Here is a 13,581-nt window from a genome sequence, read left to right as displayed (position 1 = left end):
TCAAAAACAATGACCACAATATGCATTTCTGCTAATGGAATGTATTTAGAACTCATCTACCCCTTTTTACTATTCATGATCCTGCGAGCTTCCTGCAAGATCGTAAAAATGAGGTAAAAACAATATACATTTATTTATATCACTGTAGTTTTTATCCCTTAGACATCTCGTCTCTAGATCTAGGAGGACAGCATGACTTTTTGGTGCCCCCTTATTTAGCTTTTTTACTTAATTTCCACAACACCGAGAACTTTTCACAGTAAACGGTAATGGCCGCCATTTAATTTCTTACATTCCAACTGCCAGCCCATCAGAGCGTTTGCTCTCATGAGACTCATAGGTGCCTTTTGCTCCCACAAGAGCATGAAGGATCATGAGAAAATCCGGCCTCTCGACCAATCACAAATCTCCATTTTTTTATTTGCACTCTCGCAGGAGGCCTACGGGACTCTTGCAAGCCCAACTGTCCAAATATACAATACGTTTTTGCCCTAAATTTCTCAAAAACTACTGAATGGATATACACCAAATCATAAAAAGCACAATCTGTGGGCCAATATCTAGCTTCCTGCCAAATATTGAGTAATTCTGTTCAGCAGTTTTAGCTGTAGCTGTGTCTAAACAGTTTATGGAAAAGGCATGGGGAGTTAACATTTTGGGGCCCCCCTTTTTTCTTGGCCCCAGTTTGACGGATCACCCCGAAACTTTCCAGGAAAGAGATGAAGTGAATGAGCTTTCTTTTGAAAAGTTTTGTGAAGACTCATTGAATGGGGCCAATGTTACTAGCAAACTAAAAATGCTCAATGGAAGGGCAGGCCTAACTATAATATATATATATATATATATATATATATATTCACTTGAAAAAAACAAAGGTTACAGGGACGTTATAGTGAGGCTCTTATTTCAAACGTACAAAACCTTGGAAAGTCATCTGTTATAGTTAGAGTTATTTCAATTAACTATAACTCGTGCTCTAAGGTAACTATAACTCGCACCTCCACCATGCACAGATTTCTCATCAATAATGTTACTACAAATGTGACAGTGATATTATCAGTGTTGTTTCTAAAATATGTCATGAGTGGTGTAATATCTGGAATAACTAGCAGTACATGGCGAGGGTGTGAGTTATAATTACCTTAGGGCACAAGTTACAGTTACTTGAAATAACTTTAACAGCTGAATTTCAATGGTTTTGTCATTTGAAATGTAAGCTTAACTATAATGAAACTGTAAGCTTTGTTTTTCTAAGTGAATTTCTATGTTTTTTAAATTCTATTTCCTAACTACAATGTCCCTGTAACCTTTGTTTTATTTTAGTGAATTTCCATGTTTTTTTCAAAGTAAAGTAATTTTAATTACTTTTTGCTAATCCAACCCATGCCGTGCAAGGCCTTAGGCTTTGCTTGGCGGGGGTTGACTTCAGGGCCTGGCCTGTGGCTAGGTTCTGCAGCCAACTCCCTATAACCACCCAACCCCACCCACGCACTGCCTTAAGTCGTGCATGGCGGGGGTTAGCACAGGACCTGGCCTACAGCCAATCCCTCTGTAATCATCCAAACCTATGCCTATCCTGGGGATTGCCAGAGGGCCTGACCTCAGGCTAGGTCCTGCAGGCTACCCCACGGCACTCATGAAGTGCTTCTTTGTTTGGTGGAGATGTGATCATATTCCTGTGCATCAAGAATGCATCTCCAAAAATCTCTGCTTCCAGCAAGCTGGAGCAATTCAACAGCTCCCGCTTCCTAGAAGCAGAGTGTTTGCTTTTTTTTGGTGGGAGCTCACACATCTCCCTCCACGTAAAAGCAAACAGCTATCTCCTGAGGGTGGGCACCTCGAGAGATAGCACTGGGGGGTGGTGGTCCCCAGGGCCATAAATGTCTCCCGAAGGGGGTCCACATGGCCCCCATCTTTTGTTTAGCACGGGCGGGCCCCGGGGAGGTGGTGGTCCCTGGGACCATATGTGGCCCTAGAGCGGAGACATGCTGTCCCCCTCCTTCATTTTGAATACATTATTGGCCACAGACAGGTGGTAGTCCCAGGGTGGTCTGCTTGAACCCCTCTTTAATATTCAATGTAGCCCCAGGAAGGTGGTGTTCCCGGGGCCCGGTGCAGTGCACAGGCAGCCCATTCAGTTTTAGTATGCACCCTTGGGGAGGTGGTGGGAGCAAGGAGAAACATGTGAGAAGGAGGGAAAGTCAAGGAGGAGGCATGCAAAAAAACAGGGAGGAGCAAGGAGAAAGCAGTGAGAATGAAAGGCAAGTAACAGGCAGCAGAAAACGGGGCTGAGAGCAAGAAGAAACCAGTGAGAATAAGGAAAGCTTATGGAGCAGGCATGCACAAAACGGGACTGAGAGTAAGGAGAAAGAAGTGAGAACCAAAGAAAGACAAACAGAAGGCAGCACAAAACTGGGCTGAGGTCAAGGAGAAACCAGTGAGAAGGAGGGAAAGGCCAATCCATGGTGAAATTCACAAACGTTTATGATTTTCACTGTGATTTTGTTTTTAAATGCTTTTTTGCCCTGGAGTGGTCCCAAGGGGACCCCTGCACCAAGGCTAGACAAGTAGGGTAATCGTACTCTGCCCCATTTTCTTTTTTGTTGCATTTTATTGGGACTCCGATGTAGCTGAGTCCCAAAACGTCTGCCAACGCTTCCTGGTTGAAGAGTTAGCAGCCAATCAAATCTCTGCAGGTGGTCGAGAGTATTTGCAAAGTCGCTGCAATCCTAGATATTAAAATTTGGATTTCCTTTAATTTCATGAAAATTACTGAATATAGTTACACCAAATAACAAAACAATACTTTCTGGACCAAAAGGTACCTTTCTGCCAAATTTGGTGCAATTCCATCCAGTGGTTCAGGCTGCAGTTGTGTCTAAAATCTCTGCATAAATTAACATTGGAAACGCACTTTTTTTACCCCCTTTTTTTCTCATCCCCCACTTCAAGGATCATCCCAAAACTTTCCATATACAGCAAGACCCTTGGAACACTTCTTTTAGACATTTTCATAAAGATTCATAAAAGGAGACCAGAAATATAATGGGGACGGTGAGTAGGCAATATATATTACCTAGTGGCGCGATCCCCACTAGGTAGTGATAGTTAGGACCTAATTTCTATATAAAAAGCATTTTTTAACTTGCCTATATCATTGGCGCCGCTTGACAAATCTTCACAAAAACTTCGAAACTAATGTTACGGCAAATATTAGACTGATATTATCAATGATGTTATCAAAGATCTCATGAGTGCCACAATTTGTGGGGTAATTAGCAGTGCATGGCGAGGGTGCGAGTTATAGTTACCTTAGGACATGAGTTATAGTTACTTCAGCTAACTATAAATATAACAGGTGGATTTCTATGGTTCTGTATGTTTAAAATGTGTCCCTAACTATAATGTCCCTGTAACCGTTGTTTTTTAATGTGAATTTCTGTTTTTTTATATTGTATTTCCTAACTATAACGTCCATGTAACCTTTTTTTTTGTGAATTTCTATGGGTTTTTTAACCCCTTCACTGCCATGCCTTTTCCCCTCCTTTGCCAAGCCTTTTTTTGGCTATTTGTGGTAGTTCACATTTAGGCCCACATAACTTTTCATCCACAAAAGCTATCCATGCCACTTTTGCATCCTTTTTTCCAACATTCTGAGCATTCTAAAGGTATAGGGTGACTTGTGGGGCTCTCACCGTGTTCTGTCACCCAGAAACATTTGCAAACCTCAAAATTTGGCTAAAAACACTTTTTCCTCACATTTCAGTGCTGCAAAGTTCTGTAATCTGAGGGGAGCCACAAACTTCCATCCACCCAGCATTTTCGAAGGTCTCCCATAACAATGGCATCCCACTTGTGTGGGTAGGCCTAGTGCCTGCGACAGGAAATGCCCCAAAACACAACGTGGACACATCACATTTTTCCAATGAAAACAGATTGTTTTTTGCAAAGTGCCTAGCTGTGGATTTTGGCCTCTAGCTCAGCCGGCATCTAGTGAAACCTAGCACACCTATAAATTATTTAAAACTAGACACCTAAGGAAATCCAGGATGGGGTAATTTATGGGGCTCTCACTGGGTTCTGTCACCCAGAATCCTTTGCAATCCTGACAATTTGGCTAAAAAACACCTTTTCCTCACATTTTGAGGCTATAAAGTTCTGGAATCTGAGGGGGGGGCACACACATCCTTTCACCCAGCACTCTCACAAGCCTTATGATAAAAATGGTACCTCACTTGTGTGGGTAGACCTAGTACCCACAACAGGAAATGCAGCAAAACACAACATGGACACATCACATTTTTCCAACCTAATAAACCTATATATTTTTGGAAAATAGACACATAGAGGAAGTCATGATGGGGTGACTTGTGGGGCTCTCACAAGGTTCTGTCACCCAGAATCCATTGCAAATGTCAAAATGTGTCTAAAAAAACACATTTTCCTCAAATTTCAGCGATGCAAGTTTCTGGAATCTGAGGGGAGCCACAAACTTTCTACCACTCAGAATTCACCTAAGTCTCACAATAAAACTGATACCTCACTTGTGTGGATAGGCCTAGTGCCTGCGACAGGGAAGGGCCCAAAACACAACATGGACACATTAAAATTATCTATAGCAAAACTATCTGTTTTTGCAAGGAGAGCACCTGCGTTTTTGGTCCTGGGCTTGGCAGCCATCTAGGAAACCTACCAAACCCAGACATTTCTGAAAACTAGACACCTTAGGAGGTCTTGTGTGGATTCCCCAGCATTTTCTTACACAGAATCCCCTACAAACCTCAAATTTAGCTAAAGAAAATCATATTTTCCTCACATTTCTGTGTGGGATCACCGCACCGGCACAAATTTCCTACCACCCAGCGTTCCCCTTAGTCTCTTGATAAACATTATACCTCACTTGTGGGCCAAGTGTCTGTAACAAGGAAGGGCCAAAAACATGTAGAAATAGAGGGGGATCCAAAGCGGGTCCAAAATGGCAGGTTTTTTTTTCAAAGTTTTTAGGCTGACAAGTTGGGCAGAATTTTTATTGGTATAGAGGCAACAATGCTGGGTGGTAGGAATTTTGTGGATTCCTGTGGATTTCAGAAGGCTCTTGTTGAATAATCCAAAACGCTTGAGGCTGTTTTCCAATTCCTTTATTTGAAGTCTTCTTCATACAAGCCAAAACCTCTGTTTCCTTTCAACTCCAGCTCTCATCTAACTGCCCCCACATTCCATCCAGTCATAACATTCTCTCTTATCTCACACATTCTCTCCTACCTCACTACATTCTTCCCATCTAAACACTAATCAACATTTCATGTAATACATAACGCATCTTCCCCCTTATATAATGAAAAAGAATTTACAAAGGCAAGATATAAAGATACATAACCTTAGGACAACTAACTTCACAATATAATCTTGTAAGATAATGGCTGTTTGATAAAATACATAACTTTATGGCACCATACTTCACAATATAATCTTGATAATTCTACCTTGTTTACTTTTATAGGTTTCATTCCTCATATCACGTCCAATACATGCTTTTGCAGCATCAGCATCCTCACATGTGGAACTTCCCTCTTCAATTTCATTCCTAATTTCCTTCTTTGTTGTGGTATGGTCCTCAATACCTTGTGCAGCATCTAACCAATAATAATTTTTTGTTGAATCCTTACCCAGAACTGTCGATCCCATTTTGCATTTTGCAAATCGACTCGTGCCAAACTCTACCATCACTCAACTTGGCAGAATTCTTGTAAACCTCAACAACTGTTCTTGGTTCAGAATATTTACTTTCTCATTTCTTAACTTGAGTTTAGTTCTCTTGAGCTTTTTGAATCTTCCTTCTCCCTTCAGAGGGAGACCACTTTTTCAGTCTAGAACTATTTAACCACCCTTGGTTGTCCTTCATAAAAGGTATTCTTCCTCATTATGGTAAATGGACTGTATCCAGTCACCTTCGGGGTAGTTCTATACATCCAAATCATTTTTTTATACTGGATTTCCAATTCACATTTATATATTTAGCTAGTTGTAATGAGTCTTTAATAACACAATTAAATCTCTCTATTTCTCCATTCCCACTAGGATGATAAACAGAAACCAGTTTGTGTTCAATGGCATTCCTTTTTTTAAAAAAACTCAATTTCCTCACTTTTGAATTGGACCCCATTGTCTGTAATAATGTTTTTAGGTAGTCCCTCCCTCTGGAAAAGTTCATCCAGAAACAACATATTTCCTGAATTGGCCTTATTGACAAATTTAACTTCTGGCCATTTTGAAAAATAATCTATTGCCACTATTATATACAACTCTTCATTTTCCTCAACAACTGGGCCCATAATATCAATGCCAATAAATTCCCACGCCATCTTAGGACATGGAACTGGGTGTAACATCAGTTTCAAAGGAACAAGTGATTTATCTTCATTTAAACATAAATCACAATCACTAATAGCTCTCTCAATTTCTGTATCCATACCTGCTCACATGTAATTCTCCTTGATCTTCTGTTTAGTTTTAACAATACCCAAATGTCCTTCATGGCATATTGTGATAATGGTATCTCTCAACTTTTTTGGTGGTAGGACCCTGTTTCCCCTTACCACCTTGTCATGAATTACTGAAAATTCATTTTGTAATTCAAATACATTCCTTAATTCTGCATCAATTTCCTTTTTTATCTGGCCACCCATCCTGGATATACTTCCTTAAAGTAAGCAAGAATTGATCACACGAATTAGCTTCATCCCAAATCCTTGCTACTAATGGCGCTTCACTCTGTACTCCCTGTCCATACTACATTTACCTCCTCCATGTCTTCCACATTTTCCTCAAGGGGTAACAGCAATCTACTCAAGCAATCCGCAATTTTGTTTTTAACACCTGGTAGGTATACTAATTTATATCTGAAATCCAGAAGCGTTATAGACATTTTGTCTATCCTTGAGGTAGCTTTCAAGAGACCCTCAGTAGAAAGCACCTTCAAAAAGGGTTTATGATCACACCTTACTTCAACATGAAACCCCACAAAAAGTTCCTAAAGTGTTCTAAACCCAACACTACCGCTAGAGCTTCTTTCTCTATGACTTCATTCTTGCTATTCTTTTGACTTAAAACCGCACCAATACCCTATTACTTGCAACAGTAGTCAGTATAGAAATGAGTTTCGGATCAAAGCCAGATAATGTTTTTCCCAAACAAATCTCCTGCTTAATTTCTTCAAAATCCTTTTGTAGAGTATCTGACTAAATAAATTTACATTTTTCCATCAATAATTGCCTCATATTAAATGTCTTTTCTGAGAAATTCCCGACAAATTTAGCATAAAATTCCGCTAGACCAAGGAATGATCTCAACTCATCCTCATTACTAGGTGCTGGTGCATCTTAAATAGCAGTTACCAATTCTTGTTTTTTTGTTTAATGCCTCCTGCCGTAATTTCATGCCCTAAGTAATTCAATTGTTGTACACCAAATTTGCATTTTGAAAACTCAGCTGTTAACCCAGTATCTCTCAAAATACTGAAAACCTCATCTACTCTGATATCATGTTGTTCCTTATTCTTCCCCATAATCAAAATATCATCCTGAAAGAAAATCACTCCCTCTGTGTTCTTGAATAGTTTATACATCAATTTCAGGAAAACTACTGCAATAGAGGCAAGCCCACAAGGCATACAGACATATCGATAACACCCCTGAGGAGTCAAAAATGCCGTTAAGTTTTTACTATCTTCATGTAGCTTAATTTGGTGGTATGCAGACGATAAGTCTATGGATGTAAACCACTTAATGTCCATCGTCATGGCAAGCATTTTGTTTATTTTCGATAAGGGAAATTTTTCCACCACAAGGTTGCTATTCAATTCTCTCAAGTCGAAGCACAAACACATTTTATCATTAGCATTACGTACAGCCACTAATGGAAAAATCCATTCAGATGCATCAACTTCTTCAATTATACCATTTTCTAAGAGATTCTCAAGTTCTCTTTCAACCTCCTTTCTTATCACCCAAGGTATGTTTCGGGATTTATGTATTTTTGGTACAGCATTTTCCTTTAATACGATTTTATGTGAGTAATCCTTAAGCGTACCAATCTCTCAAGAAAACACGTCTGGGAACCTGTTTTTAAGTTGGACACCACTCCCTTCATTGTCACACACAACTCTTACTTGTTATTCACTATTAGGATCTAAGACAATGTTCAATGCTCTCTGATCCAGCCATCCCAAGACCACTGGTCCTTCTTCAGCAACATACAATTTGCCTAATGTCCTTCTGCCTTTGAATTCAAAAACTACCTTCCTGAAGCCAATCATGGGTATAGATTCTCCTGTGAAACTCTCAGGAGTAACATCTGAAGAACATAAGGCTGCTCCCAGAAGATTTATGAATTTTTGTTCCCACAACTTCTTATTGATTATTGTGAGTGGAGAACCAGAATCAGCAACCATCAAAAGTTTCACTTCTCCCAAACAAATTTTACAAACAGGTTTGTTTCTTGATTGCACATTCAGGTATTTGACACAAAAGTCTTCCTCCAGTTTTAACCTTACAATTTCCTCACTTCCAATAGTGCTAAGGGTGCTATCAATACCCAAAACACATTTCTGCCCCTTTGAGTCATTCCTTGTTTCAGATCCTGAATCTGAGTTGGATTCATTGTTGTTTATGGACAGTTTCCTACCTCTTCTGCAAACTTTAACAAATTGTCCCTTAACTCCACAAACTGCACAAATTTGATTACGAGCAGGGCACATTTTGTTATATGCTAAATGTTCCTTCCTCCCACACTGATAACATCTCTTGTCAGTCTTGCCTTTTTCTGTATGTTGCTTTTCATGTTTATATGTGTCATTACTTTTCTTATACCTTACTCTACTAACAATGTCATTCTGTGATTCTTTTTTATCAACTGTAACAGCCTTGGCACACTTATTCGATATTTCAGCTTTCTTGACTAAAGCAATAACTTCTTCTAGGCAAGACTCACCCTGAACTCATAACCTTTCTTGGATATCGTTACTATTTACATGCATTATAATCTGGTCTTGTATCAATTCATCATGTAACAATCCAAATCTACAAGTTATTGCTAATTTTCTAAGATCAGAAACATATTCTTCTATCAATTCTGTTTTTCCTTGTTTCCTATTAAAGAAATTAAATCTATCAATGGCAATACATACAGAGGTGGAATAATACCTGTCTAAGTCTTCCAACGCATGTAAAAAAACATTTGAGTCACCGTACTGTTGAACTTTCTTCTCTATAGAATTATACACCTTAAGACCCTGTGGTCCAAGACAATGTAACAGAATTAAATTTTTCCTAACTTGAGTTCATTCTTTAACTTCTATAGACTCCAAGTAGTTTAGAAAGTATTCTTTCCATTCATGCCATTTAATTTGCGGTTCTCCTGCAAACCTCACAAATGGTTGTGGTGGCATAAGAGTAAATGTCTGGTGCAGCACACATTTTGATGAGAAGTGAATACTCTAAGTTTTTCCTTTAAGTCCCAAAACGTACATCCCCAATATGGCCGACTAGTACAACCAAATTCCAAGATCAGTTACCGCACAAGTGTCTCAGCCAGAAGTATACAAGACTGTAATAAGTACACGGTGCAGTGGATCCAAGGAACACTTTAAGGCTCCTGTGTGTGTGCAGTCACTCACAATCAGGTAAGCACAGCCTTTGTTCCATGTGCGATTGTTTTACGCACTATCACACACGAGCCAATAATCCCAAGCTTGGCTTGGGTGCAACGTTCAGTTCTGAATCGCACGCACGTCGCTCAAAGGAAAACCCTCTTTTTTTTCCAAGTCGTAGGTTGCGCGATCGCACACAAGCCAGTAAATGCAGATTCGTCTTGTGTGCAACGTTCTGTGGTAGTGGCGTGGGCGTCACTTAAATAATAACATTAAGCAAAGATGTTGGTATTGTGGTTAGCAACAAAATGCGTGACGATAACACAGTGCTCGCCAATAAAAGTTAACTAGGATAAACCAGCAGGCTTATATAGACGGTTACAGGGTGTTGGTGCGGCGCGTACTCACTACGTTATTTAACCCTGAACAGCAAGTTCTCACCATTAATGTCTTTGTTTTGGTTTGTTACTCAACTCGTCGCCAAAGTTCTTGTTAAATAATCCAAAACGCTTGAGGCTGTTTTCCAATTCCTTTATTTGAGGTCTTCTTCATACAAGCCAACACCTCTGTTTCCTTTCAATTCCAGCTCTCATCTAACTGCCCCCACATTCCATCCAGTCATAACATTCTCTCTTACCTCACACATTCTCTCCTACCTCACTACATTCTTCCCAACTAAACACTAATCAACAATTCATGTAATACATAACAGTTCCATCACAAAAATGTAGGGAAAATGTGTGATTTCAAGCAAAGTTGGAGGTTTGAAGGGCATTGTGGGTAAACAAATGTTGTGGGTCGCATGTGAATCACACCACCCTGGACTCACCCAGATGTTTAGTTTTTAGATGTGCCTAGGTCTGGTAGGTTTTTCTAGGTGGCAGTGTACAAAAATCCAAAAAGTACAGCCGCTCACCACTCCAAGTGGGACAATTTTGGGAGTGAGCTAAGCTCTCTTGGTCCATATGTAAAATCAAAACCCAGAACAGTCAAATGTCCTCTTGCTTTCCATGGGGATGAGGTGCTTTAGTTTGCAGGGGGCACTGAATAACTGTTACCCTCTTCAGTTGGGGTGGCGGACATAACCATGCCCATAGTGGTTGATAGCCCTCCCCCCTTTATTTTTATTTTTAATTCCCTGGCATCTGGTGGGCTTTCTGTCCCCACGGGGGTGGATTGGGGGTAATTACCCCATTTGCCCCCCAGTGGGCAGAATTACTTTGTCTCCATTTCTTTTGAGTGGGGGTATAGCCATACCTCATCCTCTTTTTTAAAAAAAAATAAAAAATCCCTGGTGTCTAGTGGGTCTTCTGTTCCCCTTGGGGGCTGATGGGCTTTATAAACATAGGCCAATCTTCCCCCAAGGGGGGCAGAAATGGCCAAAATGAATGCCCCCCAAAGGGGAGCAACCTTTGCTCAAGGGGCCGACCCCCCCAAAAAAACATGCACACACAAAATAATCCATGGTGCCTCGTGGTTTCTACCTCATTTGGGGGCAGATGGGCCTAACATAAATAGGCTGATCTGCCCCATAAGTGGGCTGAAATGGCCAACATTAATGTCCCCCAAAGGGGAGCGACCTTTGCTCAAGGGGCCGACCCCCCCAAAAAAACATGCACACACAAAATAATCCCTGGTGCCTAGTGGTTTCTGCCCTCCTTGGGGGCAGATGGACCTTACAAAAATAGGCTGATCTGTCCAAGGGGGGCAGGAACAGCCAAAATAAATGTCCCCCCAAAAGGGAGTGAACCTTGCCCAAGGGGCTGCCCCCCAAACAAAAAACATGCACACAAAAAATAATCTCTGGTGCCTACTGGTTTCTGCCCCCCTTGGGGGGCAGATGGGCCAAATACAAATAGACTGATCTGCCCCCAAAGGGGGCAGAAATGGTCAAAATTAATGTCCCCCAAAGGACAGCAACACTTGCCCAAGGGGTCACCCCTCACATAAAATCCACACACAACATAATCCCTGGTATCTAGTGGTTTCTGCCCCCCTTGGGGGCATATGGGCCTTAAAAATATAGGCCGATCTGTCCCGAAGGTGGCAGTAATGGCCAAAAGTAATTTGTGCCCCCATGGGAGGGGGTGGCCCCAAGCAAAAACATGCACCCACACAATAATCCCTGGTGCCTAGTGATTTCTGTCCCCCTTGGGGGTAGATAGGGTTTATATAAAAAGGCCGATCTGCCCCCAAAGGGGGTAGAAACAGCCAAAATGAACGACACCTGAGGGGAGTGATCCTTGCCCAACAGGCCTTCCCCCAAACAAAACACACACAACAATCCCTGGTGCCTAAGAGGTTTCTGATCCCCTTGGGGGCACATAGGCTTGATAAAAATAGGCTGATCTGCCCCCAAGGGAGACAGAAATGGCCAACAGTAATGTGTCTCCATGGGGAGTGACCCTTGCCCAAAGGGTCGCTTCCCAAACTAAACACACACACACAACAATCCCTGGTGCCTAAGTGGTTTCTGCCCCCTTGGGGGCAGATGGGCCTAATAAAAATAGGCCTATCTGCCCCCAAGGGGGAAAGAATTGGCCAACAGTACTATGCCCCCATGGGGAGGACGCTCCCCTTATGTGAAATAAAAAAAAACTCCCTGGTGTCTAGAGGGCATTCCTGCAGGAATGCTCAAAGAGACATAGGAGTAAAAGAAAAGCCTTTCCTGCGATGCCTCTCTGACCTCCCTCTTCCCAAGGAGAAACTCACCAGTTTCCCTTTGGCCATGCGCAGCGGCGGCTGGCCACAGGGCCTGATCTGTGGCCAGGCCCTGAAGCCAACCCAATACAAGCACCCAACCTTGCATGATATACAGCCTTCACCCATGCACATCGGAGGTTGCCTGCAAGATCTGGCCTGCAGCCAGACCCTGCGGCCAACCCGTCTAACCACACAAAACCACGCTGTGCACAGCCCTTTGTCAATGCACAGTAAAAGTTGGCCGCTGCCTCTCGGGGTGTCAGAATAGGTGTGAGAGGGTGTATATGGGCTGAGATTGGCTGTGAGAGGGTGTGCCTGTATCTGAGAGTGTGTACATCAGTGTTTTAGTGGGTGCATCTGTGTGTGTGTGCAGGTCTGGGAGTGGGTGCATGAGGGTGTCAGTGGGTCTGTGAGTAGGTGTGTGAGAGTTTGAGTGAGACAGGGAGTGGGTGCGTGAGGGTCTGACTGGGACTGGGTGCACGAGGGTCTGAGTGCATCGATGAGTGGATCCGTGAGTGTCAAAGTAGATCTGTGAGTGGGTGTGTAAGTGTCTCAGTGGGTGTGTGAGTGGGAGAAAGATTGAAAGAGAGAGAAAGATAGTGAGACTTTTTTAGGCTTTGATGTATGATATACTTAGCATGAGATATTTCTGCACAATTTGAAAAAAAAATTATTTGTCATTTAAAAAGTGTTAAGATCACCTTTTGTATAAGCCTTAAACATTTCTACTTAAAAACAAAGGAGGGAAACGAGTCCGACTGGACTCAATCCCTCAATGCTCAGTGTGAAGGCCTGTGACCGTCACACTGAGCTATTTGTTTTAAATTTTACCCCTTTATTGACTATCTGGGACCTCAGAGGAGCCCTATACAGCTCAGGGTGCCATGCCCACAACCCACTGCCTATGGCATAGGTAGGTCACCCCTCTAGCAGGCATTACAGCCCTAAGGTAGGGTGCACTATACCACCGGTGAGGTCATAGCTGCATGAGTACTATGCCCCTACAGTGTCTAAGTCCATTCTTAGACATTGTAAGTGCAGGGTAGCCATATTAAGTATATGGTCTGGGAGTTTGTCAAAACAAACTCCACAGTTCCATAGTGGCTACACTGAATACTGGGAAGTTTGGTATCAAACTTCTCAGAATAATAAACCCACACTAATGCCAGTCCTGGATTTATTAAAAAATGCCCACACAGAGGGCATCTTAGAGATGCCCCCTGTATTTTACC

This window comes from Pleurodeles waltl, chromosome 10 (genome assembly GCF_031143425.1).
Source record: "Pleurodeles waltl isolate 20211129_DDA chromosome 10, aPleWal1.hap1.20221129, whole genome shotgun sequence".
Lineage (NCBI taxonomy): Eukaryota > Metazoa > Chordata > Amphibia > Caudata > Salamandridae > Pleurodeles > Pleurodeles waltl.
The sequence above is the reverse complement of the archived record's forward strand: the minus strand, read 5'-3'. Positions refer to the sequence as shown.